The sequence below is a fragment of the Leuciscus leuciscus genome, assembly GCF_965113295.1.
Source record: "Leuciscus leuciscus genome assembly, chromosome: 17".
Taxonomy (NCBI): Eukaryota; Metazoa; Chordata; class Actinopteri; order Cypriniformes; family Leuciscidae; genus Leuciscus; species Leuciscus leuciscus.
The window spans coordinates 34,171,042-34,190,253 of NC_138741.1; the positions used below are offsets into that span (position 1 = coordinate 34,171,042).

Below are 19,212 nucleotides of genomic sequence, written 5' to 3' on the forward strand. Positions count from 1 at the left end.
TTGGCACAGGGAGCCTTTATTCGTTCTAGGCGAAAATGGATAGAACATGGTGAAAGGAATACAAAATATTTTCATAATTTAGAAAAAAGAAATGTTAGTGTTAACAGTATTTATAAACTTAGAATTAATGATCAGATCTCTGAAAACTCCTCAAAAATATCAAATTTTGTGGAAGATTTTTATAAAAAACTATATTCCGAACACAACAGTTGTCAGAGCTCATTTTTCCTCTCATGTATAAAAAGTGTGGCTCAAGGTATTGATGAAACTCAGAAGGACATTTGTGATCAAGACATATCCCTAGAAGAACTTAAAAAGAACATTATAAGCTAAAAGATAATAAATCCCCAGGGAATGATGGCCTAACAGGTGAATTTTATAAAGCATTTCAAGATTACATTTCTGAATTCTTATTATTAGTTTTTAAGGAGGCTATAGAAACCTGTAGGCTTCCCCCGACTATGTGTCAAGGCTAAATTACATTATTACCTAAACCCAATAAGGATTGCTTGCTTCTTGACAACTGGAGGCCTATAACCTTAATTAATAATGATGCAAAATTGTTGGCTCATATTTTTGCGCAAAGAATAAAGTTGTGCTTAGATACAATAATAGATGACAGTCAGTCTGGTTTTATGCAAGGACGGCATATCAGTAACAATATTAGATTAATCTTAGATTTAATTGACTATAAGGATTACATAACTGATAATAGTTACATTCTATTTATAGATATATACAAAGCATTTGATACTGTGACACATGATTTTTTATTTGACGTATTCGATTTTTTTGGTTTTGGTCAATACTTTAAAAGGGCAATACAAACTTTATATAGTGACTGCAATAGTTCAGTTAAACTTCCATGGGGAACTACTCGTAGATTTAGCATCTCCCGGGGCATAAAACAAGGAGATCCAGCGGCTCCGTTCCTATTTCTGTTGGTCATGCAAACCATGGCTCTATGTATACATAACGATTCGTTTCAAGGCATCAAAATTATGGAAAAAGAAATTAAATGTTGTCAGCTAGCTGATGATACAGCTATTTTTTTAAAAGACAAATCACAGGTTAAAAAAGTTATAGAGTGTCTCAATGTATTTTCTAAAGCTTCAGGTTTATCTTTAAATGTTAAAAAATTTACTCTTTTTCCACTTAAAAACAATGATATTCCCTTAACTGAATTTGAAGGTATTCCAGTTAGGGAGGAAGTTACGAACCTTGGTATCAATATCTGTAAAAATCAATCAGACAGAGTGCAATCTAATTTCCAACCCCTTATGGTGAAAACGAAAAAGAGATTTGATATGTGGCTCATGGGGGATTTATCACTCAAAGGTAGAGTTCTTTTGTCCAAAACTGAGGGGCTGTCTCGCTTAGTCTATCCTGCAAAAGTGTTAGATGTGCCAAAATCTTTTATTAAAAAAATTGATTCAACTTTATATGGAAAAACAAGTCACACTATTTAAATAAAAATATATTATGTAATTCTTATAATCAAGGAGGTTTAAATGTGCTTGATTTTGGTACTTCTAATACAATTTTCAAGTTGAACTGGATTAAACATTATATTAAGCATACTGATAAACTATGGTATATTATTCCAAATCTTATTTTTGAAAAAGTTGGTGGTATAGAGTTCCTTTTAAAATGTGACTTTGAGGTTAACAAGCTCCATTCAGCTATCCAATTTTCATAGACAGGCTCTTTTATGTTGGCTTCTTATATACAAACATAACTTCTCCCCCCACAAGCAGTTAATCTGGAATAATAAAATGGTTAAATATAAGAATAAATCGATCTTCTACGACAATTGGATTAAAAATGATATTCTAATGGTCTCACAACTGATTAATAACGAGGGTTACTTACTTACATATACAGAGTTTTTAAACATATTTGGGATTCCAATAACTCCACGAGAATATAGTATTGTTTTTGATCCAATTCCAGTAGGTTTTTTGAGACTCTTGAGAGGTAGCAGTGAACCACATAAGCAATCAATGGATAAAAAACAGGTTTTGATAAACGGTATTGATATAAAAGATAGTAAATGTAATAATAAATTCTTCAGATGCTTGATTCACTGCCCTGCTACACCTCAAAATAAATACTTTTGGAATGAACACTTTGGAAATATTAATTGGAGATCATAAATGTAAATGGTCTGAAAGGATACCCAACATTTTCCATTTTAGGGCTGACATGAAGATTTATTTTGAAACACTGAAAGGACTTTCAAACCGCAAAGCAACCAGAACTATGGACATCTTCAAAGAATTAAATTCCTTTCGTTTTAATTATACACATATAACCCCTTTCTGTTATGTTATATTATATTTTTTTTTTATCTTTTCTTTTCATTAATGTGTGAATCAATGTTCTTTAAATTCATTGATATGAATGTATACCTTTAATGTTCCTAATATCTTATGATGCTTTGGAATCATTTAGAATAGTATATGTGAAATATTTGTATCCATTGTTTTACTTCGTGTATAACTCTGAAAAAAAAAATAAAAAAAATAATGCATCACAGCAAACATGGCACGCTCTGCAAAACAGTAGAATGAAGTCACCTAAGTGCAATCTGTAGTATCATTAAATAACATCATCAGTAGGCCTATATCTTCCATACTTTTCCATGCGCACGATAAGGTGTGAAAGTGGAATGCAGAAGCAGGACGGTTACCATGGTAACGAAGAACGCCTGCTTGTGCACACCAATGGAAATTGTTACATGAATTTACAAAACTATCAGATTAAAGTTGGAATATTACATTTATTCGTCAAGTTTAAGTGTAACATCTTCATAAAATATATGGGTATGTGTTAATATAACGTATTTTGCTTCTAGGATATTTGATGTGCAGGTTCATCTGGAAGATATCAATACAGAAATCACCTTTAAGATGTTTATGACTTTGGGGACATTTACACATAAGTGGGCAGTGGAATGGGGGAAAACGCAAGGTCTTGAGGCGTGTTTTTAAAAGCTGAACTTCTTTTCAATTGAGCGCCGCGTTTTTAGAACGCCGAGACGCTGCAGAAGAGCGAGCGCAACGTCCGTCTAGTGCGCGTATGCAATGAAAAGCAATGAAAAAGCGCGTTCTGTATGAACGGACCCTTACACAGATTTCCAGATGAAGTGTTCTTAAAACAGATCTGGAAAGGTGTGCTGTCTTATCATTCCTCCATCTATTTGAAATCCATGGATCACCCTTCTGTGTTGCTACTTGTTCATACACAAAAATATAAATAATTATATTGATTTATATCTTAATTTCTTTTCTTTTTTTAACTTACCGGGCGACTATGCAGGCTATGACAGCCGTCATTTACCCCATACCCAGCTGATGCAAAGCGTAGGTTACTTTATATCTACACAGAGAGAAAGCCCTGTCTAGGCTCTTCTGTTGTGTCGAGCCATTCGTTATTTGTTTGATGAGAAAATGAAATGTAGCCTAGTTGCAATACACGCGTTAAATTTTGTAAGCTCCGTGCAACTGCAGCAGCAGAGGACTATTATTACTAGAATATTAGAAATCTAATACTCAAGCTGATTTCTCATTTTTCTACTCTTAATATTAAATAAAATAAAAACGACTGAACGAAAGATACACGGATTCTCTTGAACTACCACCGCGTTTGCGGTAGAAAACTACTGCAGTGCAGCCAAAATGCTCTGTTCGACTTTTCTGAGATCCTTTACTCTTCCCTGTGGATGACCTGTGACCTGACCTACTTTCTGTAAGATCTGAATTTTCCGCGGTTTGAATTTTAGAAAACTGAATTTGAAGTTCTGAATTTCTTCTTCATCTTGAAAACTTGAATCTGTATTTTTAAAAACTGAATATGAATTTGCAGTCAAAGAATTCAGAACAAAAAAATAGCTGTTTGAAAATATATGTCTAATAAATGTAAAAAACGAAATAAATTCGTTTAAGGAAATCAAATTCAGAACTATTTAAAATACCACATAGGCTACAATTCAAATTTGTTAGATTACACGTCTTTTTTTATTTTTTATTTATTTTTTATTATTAGTTCACCCACACATATCATCAAAACAAATGGCACAAACCAAATGGCACATACAGTCATGTGTGAATCAGGTCTCCCAGAGAAGCTATCCAAAGCTTATAATAGGGAGCCTGAGGACATTTTGAAATAATCCATTAAGAACAAATACTTAAACAAAAAAAGAGAGAGAAAAAAAAAAGAAAAACAGATTTTAACACCAATCACACAACAATAATATCATACAAAAAACACAATACAACATAAGACACACAAAAAATGAATCAGGACAATGCTTTTAGGATCTACTGTAGTCTAGGTAGGCTACTGGAAAGGTTATAGATATAAGCGTAAAAGTTCCCTTTTTAGTGTTTTCTTAAAGATGGATACAGATTTCAACACCTTCAGCCTGCCATCTAGCTCATTCCAAATCTTTGGGCCTCTACTTGTAATGCTCAAATTTGCACTTTTAAGTCTTCTAGTTTTACCGGTGATCAGATGTTTATTCCTGGTGGCATGAGCGTGAAGCGGACTACTAATTGGAATGAGCTGAGATAGCCTGCTGTTTGTCACATTAACTACCCGGTGCATAATGCACGCATTAAGGTATATATTCAATTCAGTAAGCCGGAGGAGACCAAAGCAGTAAAAGAGGGGTCTTGTGGGAGTATTATACCAAGACCACGATATAGCTCGTATTATCTTCTTTTGTAGACTTATTAATTTATTTAAGTGACTCAGGTAGGTATTACACCAAATTACATTACAATAACTAATGTGAGGTTCAAACAAAGTTTTGTACAGGGTAAGAAGAGCAGGTAATGTAAGATAGTGCCGTATTCTGAAGAACAGACCAACATATTTTGAAAGCTTCAATATCAAGTGATCAATGTGACATTTAAAGTTTAGACATTTGTCAATGTGAACCCCCAAAAATTTGTAGAAGTGGTTGGTAGTATCTCCTCATCATCTACATTTAGGCAAAACTGTTTTGTAGCTGATGCCCTTATATTTGATTGGAACACTATATAGTTAGTTTTTTTAATGTTGAGAGATAATTTATTACACTTGAACCAGACAACAATTTTTTGTAGTTCTTCATTTAAAATAATTTGTAAGTCACTTGAATTTTTATGTGACAAAAACAAATTTGTGTCGTCTGCAAACATCACCTTTTGAAATACTTGAGAGGAATTCACAAAGTCATTTATATATATGATGAATAGTAATGGACCTAAAATTGAACCTTGGGGAACCCCGTATTTAATTTCTTTCATTTGAGATATATGGTTATTAATCATCACATATTGTTTCCGACCATGTAGGTAACTTTTAAACCAGTCAAGTGCTACTCCTCTAACACCATAATGATGTAATTTCTCCAGAAGAATATTAAAATCAATAGTGTCAAATGCCTTAGATAGGTCAAGGAAAACACCAACTCCACAGTCACCTTGGTCTAAAGAATCATACATTTTTTCAATAAGGTCTAAAACAGCCATAAAAGTAGAATTCTCTTTCCTGAAACCATACTGTGATCTTACTAGAATATGAAGCTTATCCAAATAATGACTTAACCTAATGTGTACCACTCTCTCTAATACCTTAGACAGAGATGGTAAAACAGAAATTGGACGGTAATTGCCCATATTATTTTTGTCGCCTGATTTATAAATTGGAGTAATTCTCGCTATTTTTGTCATACTTGGCACTATACCATACAGAAGTGATAAGTTAATACAATGTGTAAGTGGCTGTGCTATTATGTCTGCAACAGCTATCACAATTTTACTACATATTCCATCAACCCCTCCCGTTCGAAAGCTCTTCAAATTTGTAATAATTTTATGAATTTCAGTTTTATCAGTAGGTTTCATGAAAAAAGATTGCATGTAATTTCCATAGAGATAATGTCTAAAAGAGGATCCGTTGGGAGGTCTGATTTTTTTGGCAAGATCTTCACCTAATGAAACAAAGTAATCATTAAAACTATCAGCTAATAAAGGCGAATTGTCATTCGAACATTCGGGTAACACAGATGACTTCTGGCCCCTGTTTAGAACCTTGTTCAACACAGCCCAGGTCCTTTTGGAGTCACATTGGGCTGCATTTATATGTTCGGTGTAGTAAATTTGTTTACTCTTCCTCATAATATGAGTGAGTTTGTTTCTAAACTTAAAATATTTGCTTTTGTTTTCATCATTGGGATTTTTCCTATAGAGCTTATAAAGTTTATTTTTACGTTTAATAGAGTTAAGAATCCCTTTAGTGAGCCAAGGATGATGATCATCATTTCTGCATATGACAGTCTTCACTGGAATGGTATTGTGGATGGACTCCGTTAATTCGTGAATTAGACTGTCATAGGCAGTCTCTGGATCACGGGTTTCATACACACTAGTCCATACCTTACTCTCCAAGTTATCACGAAGCTGCTGTAGTGTTCTCTCATTCAGGACACTGATCTTTATCTTACAGCGTTTAGGTGGAGGTTTAGATGCCAGGTTTAAAGATAACACAATTGGGTAGTGATCAGATATATCAGTCACAACCACACCTGACTCCAACCTCGAATTTTGGATGTTTGTAATAATATTATCAATGATAGACTTGTATGAGTGAGTTACTCTAGTATATCTATTAATAGTCGGTATAAAGGAGGAGGAGTGAAGAGTGTTCATGAAATCATTTTTAATAGGACCATCCCTAGAGATGTCAATATTAAAATCCCCGAGGATTATACAGTTACGATTTTTCCTATTGATATCAAAAAGAGTTTCCTCAAATTTACTAGTAAAAGTAATAGGATTCACATCAGGGGGGCGATACACTATGCCAACAATGAGATTACTGGTTGCATTGATGCTTATGTCAACAAACAATGAATCTGTTTGTTCATCATCCAAGGCCAAATTGTCACAGACATTGGCCTGGAATCTTGATTTAACATAAAGACACACACCTCCACCCATTCTACCTAATCTGTTCTTGTAATAAAGTTTATAGCCCTTAAGGTTAAAAGAATCACAGTATGACCTATCATTTAACTAGGTTTCACTGCAAGCAATTACATCAAAGCTACAACCTGATGCAGACAGCATTGACACTAATTGATCATAATGTTTAGTTAGGCTTCTGATATTGATATGGATCACCGAGAAGTTATTATTCATACTTAAGTATTTAAGATTTTCTAGGTCATATTGCTTGCAAGTGATATATGTACCAATGTCACTACAGTGCTGAACCTCCCCATCTAGATCATCCAAATCATCCAAACCCATCCAAAAGCGATAAACCTAGTCCTACATCCAACATCCATGATAAGGCATATACACATAAAGCATTCATTCCTAAATACAACAAAAAATCTAAAGAAGTACATACACACTTGCCTAGGTGCACTCTCTTTTGCACCTTACTCCATTTACACCCACACCCACACACACCCTCACGTCCACACCCACCCATAACCACAAGTTGATTTATGTAGGGCACAAACTAACACATTTGTACCATTTAATGGTGATCTCAACACCCACATTTATGAGTATAATTAATTAGTCAATCACTGGGTATGCATAAATAATTTTTGTTCAAATGAGAAGAAAATCGGGAAGTTAGTCTCAATGAACATATAAGATCTTTTCACCTATTCAAGATATCTTGTAAATGCTTGTAAATAAATCAAATTGACACAATTCAAATTCAAATCAAATTGTCATATTATAAGCTCCATAAGACCACGGCTATGATACACACGCCGTTGACTGGGGTTGATTAATAGATTTATGAAAAAAAAAATTGAAAAAATTAAAAAAAAAAAAAAATCTGATACCTTTTTACAGCAGTTTAAAGTAGTGGCTGTTTTCAGCCACGAACATAATGAAAGGGTAGTGAATTTGAACAATGCACAAGGGTTAAATATGCGTGTTTGACCGCTGCAGAACAGCAGATGTGACGTCACAGTCGAGTTCCATATGACGTCACAGACTTCAGTTCAGCAGGGATTATCAGACTCAGACTCACTAACAGATGAAAGTGTTACAAACGCAATCTACCGCTTTAAACAACAGTAAAATAGTGTCTACACAGCTCGTTGAGATTCAGAATCTGACAGAATACGGTGTCATTTAATATATTTACGATATAAATTGAGTTACTTGACGGAATCTTCAGCTCAGGTGGTCATAACTGTAGTTCAGTAAAGTTATATATAAATATTATGTCTCCAAAGTTCCTATTGAAGCTGGACAGCTTGTCCGTGGAGGCGAAGGACCGGACAGCCGCTTGGCAGGACCACACAAAAGGTACCGAGTAAATACACATCAGAACTAACACATAATGAATCCGACTTCAATGGTAGGACTTGTATAGCACAGCATATCAGCATTACTGGGCTTGTAATGGGCTCTCGGTGCACAGGATGCTTATATTTGAAACTTTGCTAGAGATGAAGAATGTTTTTTACAATATAGAGAAGATGGTGCTCTAGAAAACATCATTGTTATATTGTCCCAGCAGCATACGACCAGCCGCGCTGGTTAACCATCTTTTTACCACAGTATTTGCTGTAAAACCATAGAAACTAACACAATGAACCATGGTTTTACTACAACAATTATGGTTTATCTATGATTGTTGTAATAAAACCGTAACTACAAAAAACGTATGGTTACTATAGTTATGATTAACGTTACCATACTTTTACTTTAGGTTTAACAGTTACTGCAATATTAAACTAAGTTGAACCATGGTATGAACAAAAAAATAACAACATGGATACAGTTTTACCATAGTAAAACCATAGATCTAGTACTTTTCACAATACATATAGTTTCAAAGCCACTTTAAGGTTACAATCATAAAATATCCTTTAATCTGCCAGAAGTGACTGTGACACAACAAAGAAATGTCCATATGGAAATAGCTCTAAGATAATACAAGTCAGGACTTTAAAGTCATGTTCAGTTAAATAGACAAAATTAAGCTGTACTTCAACATTTTTTAAGGGCAAGTTCGCAGATTTTTTGCATCTGCACAAACTCGCTAGATCAGAAATTCAACATGGTGGCCATTTGCAACGAGCCCATTTCTCTAGTGTTCTTGGAACATGAACTAGTGAATCATTGAGCTGTAATCTGTGCTAATAAAACAGATGTTTCTAATCAATATTTGTTGTTTGCAGAAAAAAAGACAAAAGGGAAGAACTTCCTCTGGAGAGGATGTAAGGCTGTGAAACGTTCCTTCCAAACCCTCAAATCACAGGTTCATCCATACACACCCAGCGTAGAGCCGCTAGCCGGCACAGATGGTGAGTCTCCAGTTATTACCACCCTGATTCATGGCCATTTCAGCCTGATGTTTCTGGTGTTAGTCTTCATTTTTCCTTCTCTACTCCTGTTGGCTCCTCAAATATGCATTTAAATGTTTTGTTTGTTTGTTTTGTTAAACACCATTTTAAAAACCCATATATTTATGTAGTGAAGTCTGATGGTTGAGAATTCTTTCTGTTTTTCTTTTTGTTACATTTTTACTGAACTGTACTGTAAATGTGTCTTATGGTGTGACATAACAAAAACTAAGAAAAATAATACTCCTAATACAAATAGCATGAGATATATTTATTTTCATTGTTAGACACTTATTTTCATATAGTGTTTATGTAGTGTAGGAACGGATTATGTCATGGTTGTGCCCTGCATGGATGTGTTTGGGTTCCTGTCATAGTTTTAACAAATATGCCTTGTATAATTAGTAAAACATTTTTTTAATTATAACATGATAACATTTTTATTGTAATTATAACAAAATATAAAATATCTTCCACTTAAAACAATAATACATGTTAAATAAAAACAAAACCAATTATAACGAATAGGCTGTAACGTTTTCCAGCTCTGGGAGAGACTGCGACACCAAACATATACTATCATACTGTATAGTACAAGGTTTAAAACATTTAAATAGACACATCAAGTAGTGTGAATGTGTGTGATTCAGTAGCTTATAGTTGAGATTAGGCTCTTGTCAAAAGAAAAGTAGAAAATGTGCAGTATGTAGTATTTTCAAGTATTTTATTTGATCGGCTGTTATTGATAAAGCTCTGATTTCTGAGACGCATAAGGCAGCACGATTGATTTGTGATCATGCTGTGCTCATTTCAGTCACAGAGTTCACACTCGTTCACATCACACACTCATTATTGAGTAGTTTATTAGAGGTTTATACAGAGCTCTCAAGTTGTATCAAGAGTTTGGAGTGAGATCTGTTAGGGGACGAGCCACCCACATATTTGCAGCAGCGGCCCCTCGGCCCCACCAAATTTGCTTCAATTTTTGCTAGCAGTTCAATTTTACCTATTGTTCATAATTGACCAGCATAATATAATTCTCATACTCTGACATCACGTAAAGTAACTTTGATTTGCAGAAGATCAGAAATCAAAAGACTGAAGTTTTTTAAGATTCTTTAAATGGATATTTTATTTTTATTTTATGTATTTCTGTGCTATAGTTTATTTTTAAATGTAGTTATATTTGCATATTTGTATATTTACAGTAGGCATAATTGGTCGGGGAATCACACATGCGTATGTTCATGCACCATGAGTCAATTTACTCTTCATGTACAAAGTATATTTAATGAAAGTGTATTTCATTCACATGATTTAAACATGCATGCATTTAAATGTCATTTACTCATGGAATAGTAATATAGATCTTAGTATTACTTTAAGTGATGTATCATAATCTATAAACAACTATTAAAGATCATTCTCTGGTTTCTCTGGCTCTCTGCACTGGCGTCTGCACAAACTCGCTAGATCAGAAATCCAACATGGCGCCCATTTGCAACGAGCCCATTTCTCTAGTGTTCTTGGAACATGAACTAGTGAATCATTGAGCTGTAATCTGTGCTAATAAAACAGATGTTTCTATCAATATTTGTTGTTTGCAGAAAAAAAGACAAAAGGGAAGAACTTCCTCTGGAGAGGATGTAAGGCTGTGAAACGTTCCTTCCAAACCCTCAAAACCAAAGTGTTTCCTCTTGAGACTGAGAAGAAATCACGGGCTCATCTATACACACCCAGCGTAGAGCCGCTAGCCGGCACAGATGCGCTCGAGTCCGAGCCGACAGATGGTGAGTCTCCAGTTATTACCACCCTGATTCATGGCCATTTCAGCCTGATGTTTCTGGTGTTAGTCTTCATTTTTCCTTCTCTACTCCTGTTGGCTCCTCAAATATGCATTTAAATGTTTTGTTTGTTTGTTTTGTTAAACACCATTTGAAAAACCCATATATTTATGTAGTGAAGTCTGATGGTTGAGAATTCTTTGTGTTTTTCTTTTTGTTACATTTTTACTGAACTGTACTGTAAATGTGTCTTATGGTGTGACATAACAAAAATTATGGAAAAAAAAAATCTCTTAATAATAGCATGAGAAAGATTTATCTTCATTGTTTGACACTTATTGTCCAAAATGTTTTCTTATAATGAAGTATAAGGAGTTCCTTCCACTGGAACTTAGGGGCCAAGCCCAACCCCTGTAAAACAACCCCACACCATAATCCCCCCCCCCCCCCCCCCCCAGACACGGCGTCAGCCGATTTTGCCGGGGCTTCAGCCCTGAATGTGTTTTGAAAAGTTGACTGACAAACATGAAACCGGACAATAGCCTATGTAAACCCCCGATATCATAAGTTGCCATATTTCATCGTGCTTCGGCTTTGCTGCTGTCTCTGACTGGTGATTGTTGAAATCTGTCTCACACAGAGACGCACCTCGTGAGTGATTTCAGCCTGTCCTAGAATATCTCCAGGATTTGCGCGTAAAAGCAAACAGTCTCACAGCAAAACATTTTTTAAAATAAATAACGCAGTCAGCACCGCCGCACAGTCCTCTGTCAGAAGAGATGTTGTCAGGCTATATGTCAGTAAAACTCAGAAAAACGAACTTCTTGTCGTGTCAGCCGTGTGCTTGCGGCGCGCACTCTTCAATATCACACGCAAATGTGGCGCACCCTGTATCACGCAAAAGAAACTACGAGCATGTAACGTCGTGTTCTGTCGTCAATTAAGTATTGAGATAACCAAAAGGGAGATTAAAGCTGCGTCAAAACTCTATGTCGGGGCTTTTGTATTCATTTGTAGACTACATAAATGTTACACATTTTGGCGTAGCCCTTCTCATTTTTCATTATTAATATTCTAACATTTGATCAATATTGAAAAGTCATCAAAACTGACTCATGTCATAAAAATGATAATTTTGTGACCAAAAATGTGAAAAATACATGTAGCCTAAATGATCGTTCATGAGATTCTTTTAACTATAAGCAACTCAATTTGTCTAGATCTGTAATATTATTTCCTTTGTATAATGAGCTTGTCTTTGTTTTCAATTATCTTATATTTTTATTGTGAGTGTGAACTGCTGCGCAGTCGTGTGATTTAGTCAGCTTGATTAACATTATTATAATTTATCCCTATATAACACAGATGTTCTTTGCTAATTACAGAAACTATAAGCAAAATTCTTTAGTATAAATATATATTTTTAAAATGTATATATATATATATTTGTATGCTCCTCGAATGTGTTGGAGTATTTCACCAGTCATTCTCGTCATCCTCAGGTTTGTTCCTCTCTGAGATCCATGTTGAGTGGAGATGTAGAGATTCGTTGAGTCTGAGCAGCCGAGACTCGAACAGTGTCGATGGATTGGAGAGGCCAAACCAACAGGGTTTGTCCAGGTCCAACAACCTCAATCCGCACCCGACCCAGACACAGAGCCAGGATCTTCCCGGATCATTAACATCTCTGTTTTCTGAGTTTTCTGTGTCCACAGGTCAGGCTCACGGGACGAGGGCGAAGCAGAACCCAGATGATAGACGTCCGTCCACTTCATCTGAACACTCTCTCACAGGTCAGAAAAGGCTTTTAATAAAGAAGTAATGGCTTAGTTTCTATTTCTATTTTCAATGGCTGATTTGTCATTGAAAATAGAAAGTTGAACCAACTAAAGTAACGGTAACACTTTATTTTGATGGTCCCTTTTGAACATTCTGTCGACTATAAGTAACTTTGCAACTACATGTCAACTTATTCTAACCCTAACCCTACCAGTCTACTAATACTCTACTAATACTCTAATGAGAGTTAGTAGACTTGTAGGTGCAATGTTACTTATAGACAACCGAATATCTTAAAGGGACCAAAATAAAGTGAAACCAAAGTAACAATTTGATGTGACCACTGACTGATTATTAATATTATAAAAAATATATAAAACAAAAACAGTTTTTGATGTGTGAAATGTTCCATCCTCAGGATCCTGGAGAACTGGTTCCACAGATTCTTCTCTGGGCTTCACGTCATCCTTAGGTTTGTCCAGGTCCAACAACCTCAAAGGGTTTCTGTGTCCTCCGCTGCCGGGTCAAGTTCCTGTCGAGCCAACAGAGACTTCAGATGGTATATTTAGTATAAATATACATTTCTAAAATGTATAAATATATATATTTGTATGGTCCTCGAATGTGTTGGAGTATTTCACCAGTCATTCTTCTCCTGGCATCACGTCATCCTCAGGTTCGTTCCTCTCTGAGGTCCATGTCAAGAGGAGATGTAGAGATTCGTTGAGTCTGAGCAGCCGAGACTCGAACAGTGTCGATGGATTGGAGAGCCCAAACCAACAGGGTTTGTCCAGGTTCAACAACCTCAATCCGCACCCGACCCAGACACAGAGCCTGGATCTTCCCGGATCATTAACATCTCTGTTTTCTGAGTTTTCTGTGTCCACAGGTCAGGCTCACGGGACGAGGGCGAAGCAGAACCCAGATGATAGACGTCCGTCCACTTCATCTGAACACTCTCTCACAGGTCAGAAAAGGCTTTTAATAAAGAAGTAATGGCTTAGTTTCTATTTCTATTTTCAATGGCTGATTTGTCATTGAAAATAGAAAGTTGAACCAACTAAAGTAACGGTAACACTTTATTTTGATGGTCCCTTTTGAACATTCTGTCGACTATAAGTAACTTTGCAACTACATGTCAACTTATTCTAACCCTAACCCTACCAGTCTACTAATACTCTACTAATACTCTAATGAGAGTTAGTAGACTTGTAGGTGCAATGTTACTTATAGACAACCGAATATCTTAAAGGGACCAAAATAAAGTGAAACCAAAGTAACAATTTGATGTGACCACTGACTGATTATTAATATTATAAAAAATATATAAAACAAAAACAGTTTTTGATGTGTGAAATGTTCCATCCTCAGGATCCTGGAGAACTGGTTCCACAGATTCTTCTCTGGGCTTCACGTCATCCTCAGGTTTGTCCAGGTCCAACTACCTCAAAGGGTTTCTGTGTCCTCCGCTGCCGGGTCAAGTTCCTGTCGAGCCAACAGAGACTTCAGATGGTATATTTAGTATAAATATACATTTCTAAAATGTATAAATATATATATTTGTATGGTCCTCGAATGTGTTGGAGTATTTCACCAGTCATTCTTCTCCTGGCATCACGTCATCCTCAGGTTCGTTCTTCTCTGAGGTCCATGTCAAGAGGAGATGTAGAGATTCGTTGAGTCTGAGCAGCCGAGACTCGAACAGCGTCGATGGATTGGAGAGCCCAAACCAACAGGGTTTGTCCAGGTCCGACAACCTCGAAGGGTTTCTGTGTCCTCCGCTGCCGGGTCAAGTTCCTGTCGAGCCAACAGAGACTTCAGATGGTATATTTAGTATAAATATATATTTCTAAAATGGATAAATATATATATATATATATATATATATATATATATATATATATATATATATTTGTATGGTCCTCGAATGTGTTGGAGTATTTCACCAGTCATTCTTCTCCTGGCATCACGTCATCCTCAGGTTCGTTCCTCTCTGAGGTCCATGTCAAGAGGAGATGTAGAGATTCGTTGAGTCTGAGCAGCCGAGACTCGAACAGCGTCGATGGATTGGAGAGCCCAAACCAACAGGGTTTGTCCATGTCCAACAACCTCAATCCGCACCCGACCCAGACACAGAGCCAGGATCTTCCCGAATCATTAACATCTCTTTCTTCTGAGTTTTCTGTGTCCACAGGTCAGGCTCACGGCACGAGGGCGAAGCAGAACCCAGATGATAGACGTCCGTCCACTTCATCTTGCAGAGGTCAGAATAGGCTTCTAATAAAGAAGTAATGGCTTAGTTTCTGTTTCTATTTTCAATGGCTGATTTGTCATTGAAAATAGAAAGTTGAACCAACTAAAGTAACGGTAATACTTTATTTTGATGGTCCCTTTTGAACATTCTGTCGACTATAAGTAACTTTGCAACTACATGTCAACTAACTCTCATTAGAGCATTAGTAGACTCTCTGCTTAATATCTGCAAACTCTTTATTGTGATGCTCCTCCAACAGACACTCTACTGACAACAAGTAACTTTACAACTACATGTCAACTTATTCTAACCCTAACCCTACCAGTCTACTAATACTCTACTAATACTCTAATGAGAGTTAGTAGACTTGTAGGTGCAGTGTCACTTATAGTCAACAGAATGTGTTAAAGGGACCATCAAAATAAAGTGAAACCTATTTTTAAAAAAAAATGTTTTAATTGGACGTTCATCTAAAATTTTCAGAACATACCGAGCACGTTCAAAAGTAACGTTCCCATAATGCAAAATTATAAAATAGAATGTTCCTTTAACCAAGAAAAAACATTTTTGAAACGTTGGAAAAACTGGACGTTTTGAATGTTTAGGGAACATTTAGAAATAAAGTTTTCTTAATTTAATGGGAATGTAAGCTAAACGCTCTCAATAAGGCATGAACTTGATGGCACTTGCGCTGTCTGACACACACCAGAAACACACGCACAGAAAGCCGCTTCTCAGACAGCATACGATCCAGAAAATAATTCAATTTAACCACTTATTTCTCTTGAATTGTCAAATACACGCAAAATCGTCAAAATGGCTGTCGTGCCGAGCATTACAGAGTCGGTTATGTCATAAATAAGACATTGCTATGCATTTAATAAAAGTCAATGCTTAATATAATATAAATATATTTTAAGATATGGCCCATATGATCTTTGCCATTACCAGAACTGAGCCACACATGTGCCAGAGTTGGCCAAATGAAGCCTGGAAATGTATGTTTTCTTTTTAATAAAAGATCAGATAAAATAAGAAAAATAACTTTATCGTTGACACGGAATCACCAGGCTCCGCCCTCGTAATCGAGATAATTGTGAAATAAAATTACTATAATTATTAAAATTGTGAATTGAAATAAGATGTTGAGACATTTATGCAGGCATTAAGCAGAAGTCAGGGGGATAGTGTGAAAAATCCCATTACTTTAGATTTGTAACATTACAGATAAGAATTTAACAGTAAAATGTAAGTTATGTCATTATATCATTGCTTAATTTGACATGTGTGTGTCTAATAGTTGTTTTCAATTGTTTTTTCTTTTCAATTCTTTTCAAATCATTATTTCTTATTCTTCTATTATTTTAACCAGTATTATCTTGTTTTCCACTCAAAGTAAGGCTTGTTTTTAGAGAATATTAAAATTATTTCCCCCATTATAATATTATTTTCTCGACCAGCACTGATATTTAAAAAAAACAAAACAAACAATGGATCTAGCAAGCTAATAATTGTCTCATATTTTTCTGTTTGTTTTTCAGAGTCCTTTGAGTCTCTCTATAATGTGGGAAAGATGATTGGATCCGGAGGATTTGGCAAGGTGTACCTGGGAACACGCAGATTTGATGGCAAAAAGGTCAATCTTACTTAATTGTACAAACATTTTGCTCTTGCAAAACACATTTAAAACAATGTACAGATGGTTTAATACTTAGTGCAATGTCAGGCGCTTGAATACTGTTACTGTTATTGAAACTGGGTTTTTGTTTTGCAGGTTGCCATCAAGCGGATGCGCAAGATAGACAACAAACGTTATCTTAATATTGTAAGTTGGCCAAAATCTGAATGTGTATTGAGTTGTTTAAGTGCAGATTACTGTAGTTAATACACCCGTAGGCAGTGTTGGGAAAGTTCACTTTCTACATGAACTAGTTCAAAGTTCAGTTCACAAATTTAAAAATGAACTAGTTCAGTTCATAGTTCATACTCAAAATTTTACTCTGAGTTCACAGTTCCAAAAATGAACTAGTTCATAGTTCTTTTTTTCCATGTTGCTGCGAGATATAATTTTTCAAAATGATTGCCACAGCCCATATAGAACCACAGACAATTATTTTATCAGTTTTAACACTGAAGCTATGCGTCAGATTTTTCCCATCCTCACCGACCTTGTCATAAAACTTGTTTAAATGATCATACGACGCCTCCTTGCTGCTTTTCGTTTTGATTTGTAACGTAAGTGATGAGTCGTTCATGAACGATCCATTCATTGCGTTTGTCACGTGACAAATGAACGAAAGACTCAGAAGGTAAAGTAATTATTTATGTTCCCTGTAAACGATTTTTGACTGCATTATAATGATTTCTTAATTCAGAATATGATCAAGATTGCGTAGGTGGATGTGTTCTGGGAATTTGCCAGTTAATAGTATAACATTTAAAGCCCATTAAATGAATGAAATGACTCGAAAAAAGATTTGTTCATTTTGATGAACGAGATCGAACAAGAGAGTCAGTAGACACTGGTGGCTGGTGTTGCCAGATTGGGTGTTTTTTCCACTACATATTAAAGGGTTAGTTCACCCAAAAATGAAAATTCTGTCAGTAATCACTCACCCTCATGTTGTTCCAACCCCGTAAGACTTTCATTCATCTTCGGAACACAAATTAAGATATTTTTGATGAAATCTGAGAGCTGGCTCACTCATCCATAGGCTTCTATGGGATCGAAACTTGCCAGCCCAGAAAAGTTAAAATATTCCACATGACTACAGTGGCTCAACCACAAGCTTATCAAGCGACGAGAATACTTTTTGCGCGCAAAAAAACAAAAATAACGACTTTATTCAAGTATTCATTTTCGTCTGTGTGGGCCTGAATGAATTCACGTAGTGTAACAGCGCAGCGCATTTGGGTTGTACGTCACACGTAGGCTCACTATTGGCCGATGCTGGTCATGTGTGTGATGCGTGTGACGTACAACACAGACGCCCTGCGCTGTTACACTACGTGAATTCATTCAGGCCCACACAGACGAAAATTAATACTTGAATAAAGTCGTTATTTTTGTTGTTGTTTTTTTGCGCACAAGTATTCTCGTCGCTTGATAAACTTATGGTTGAGCTACTGTAGTCACTTGGACTATTTTCGCGATGTCTTTACTAACTTTCTGGGTTTGCAAGTTTCAATCCCATAGAAGCCTATGGAGGAGTGATCCAGCTCTCAGATTTAATCAAAAATGTCTTAATTTGTGCTCCGAAGATGAACGAAAGTCTTACGGGGTTGGAACAACATGAAGGTGAGTGATTACTGACAGAATTTTAATTTTTGGGTGAACTAACCCTTTAAGGCCAGTTTACGGTGTGTTTTAGCCGGGTTTTCGCCTGGAAGGCTCTATAGAAATCTGGCACTCTATTGAACGAAGTTAAACTGAGAGAGCGTGGCGTTCACAGACACCAGAATGAACGAGTTCAATGACGGCGTTCAGGCACAACACTGCCTGTAGGAAGCATTAGGTGTAAATGTGATCAACAAATAAGCCTAGAGGCACCAAAATAACTTTTGAACACATCTAAAAAGATCAAAGAAAAGTACATTTCAAAATGATATGTTTTCTTCAGATTTTTACCCAGCTAACCTTCTATCTACTACTTCTCTCTAGCCTGGGAATCCCGAACCTCTCGTTACAGAAGTGGCACTGCTGATGATGATGAGGCGAGAACCCATAAGCCCCTTCGTCATACAGCTATACGAGTGGTTTGAAGATCATAGAAATTTCACTCTGGTTATGGAGTATCCCAAACCCTACGAGAACTTGCTGGACCTCATCACTCGTTTTCGTCATTTGTCTGAAGCAACAGCACGGGTCATCATGAGACAGGCTGTGCTGGCAGTGCAACACTGCATCCATCGTGGCGTTTTCCATAATGACATTCATGTGCAGAATTTTCTGTTGAAGAAACCCCCGCTACAGCTCAAGCTGATAGACTTTGGATCCGGTCAGCTGTTTAGTAGCGATGGCT

General features: G+C 36.1%; 1 protein-coding gene and 1 long non-coding RNA gene across 2 annotated transcripts in view; one reads left to right on the forward strand and one right to left on the reverse strand.

Moving 5' to 3' along the window:
• Positions 1-19,212, reverse strand: part of LOC309479463 (uncharacterized protein) — a 323,172-nt gene that overhangs the window by 56,052 nt on the left and 247,908 nt on the right. The gene's annotated exons all lie outside the window — the stretch shown is intronic.
• Positions 1-19,212, forward strand: part of LOC309479524 — a 51,399-nt gene that overhangs the window by 7,932 nt on the left and 24,255 nt on the right. The gene's annotated exons all lie outside the window — the stretch shown is intronic.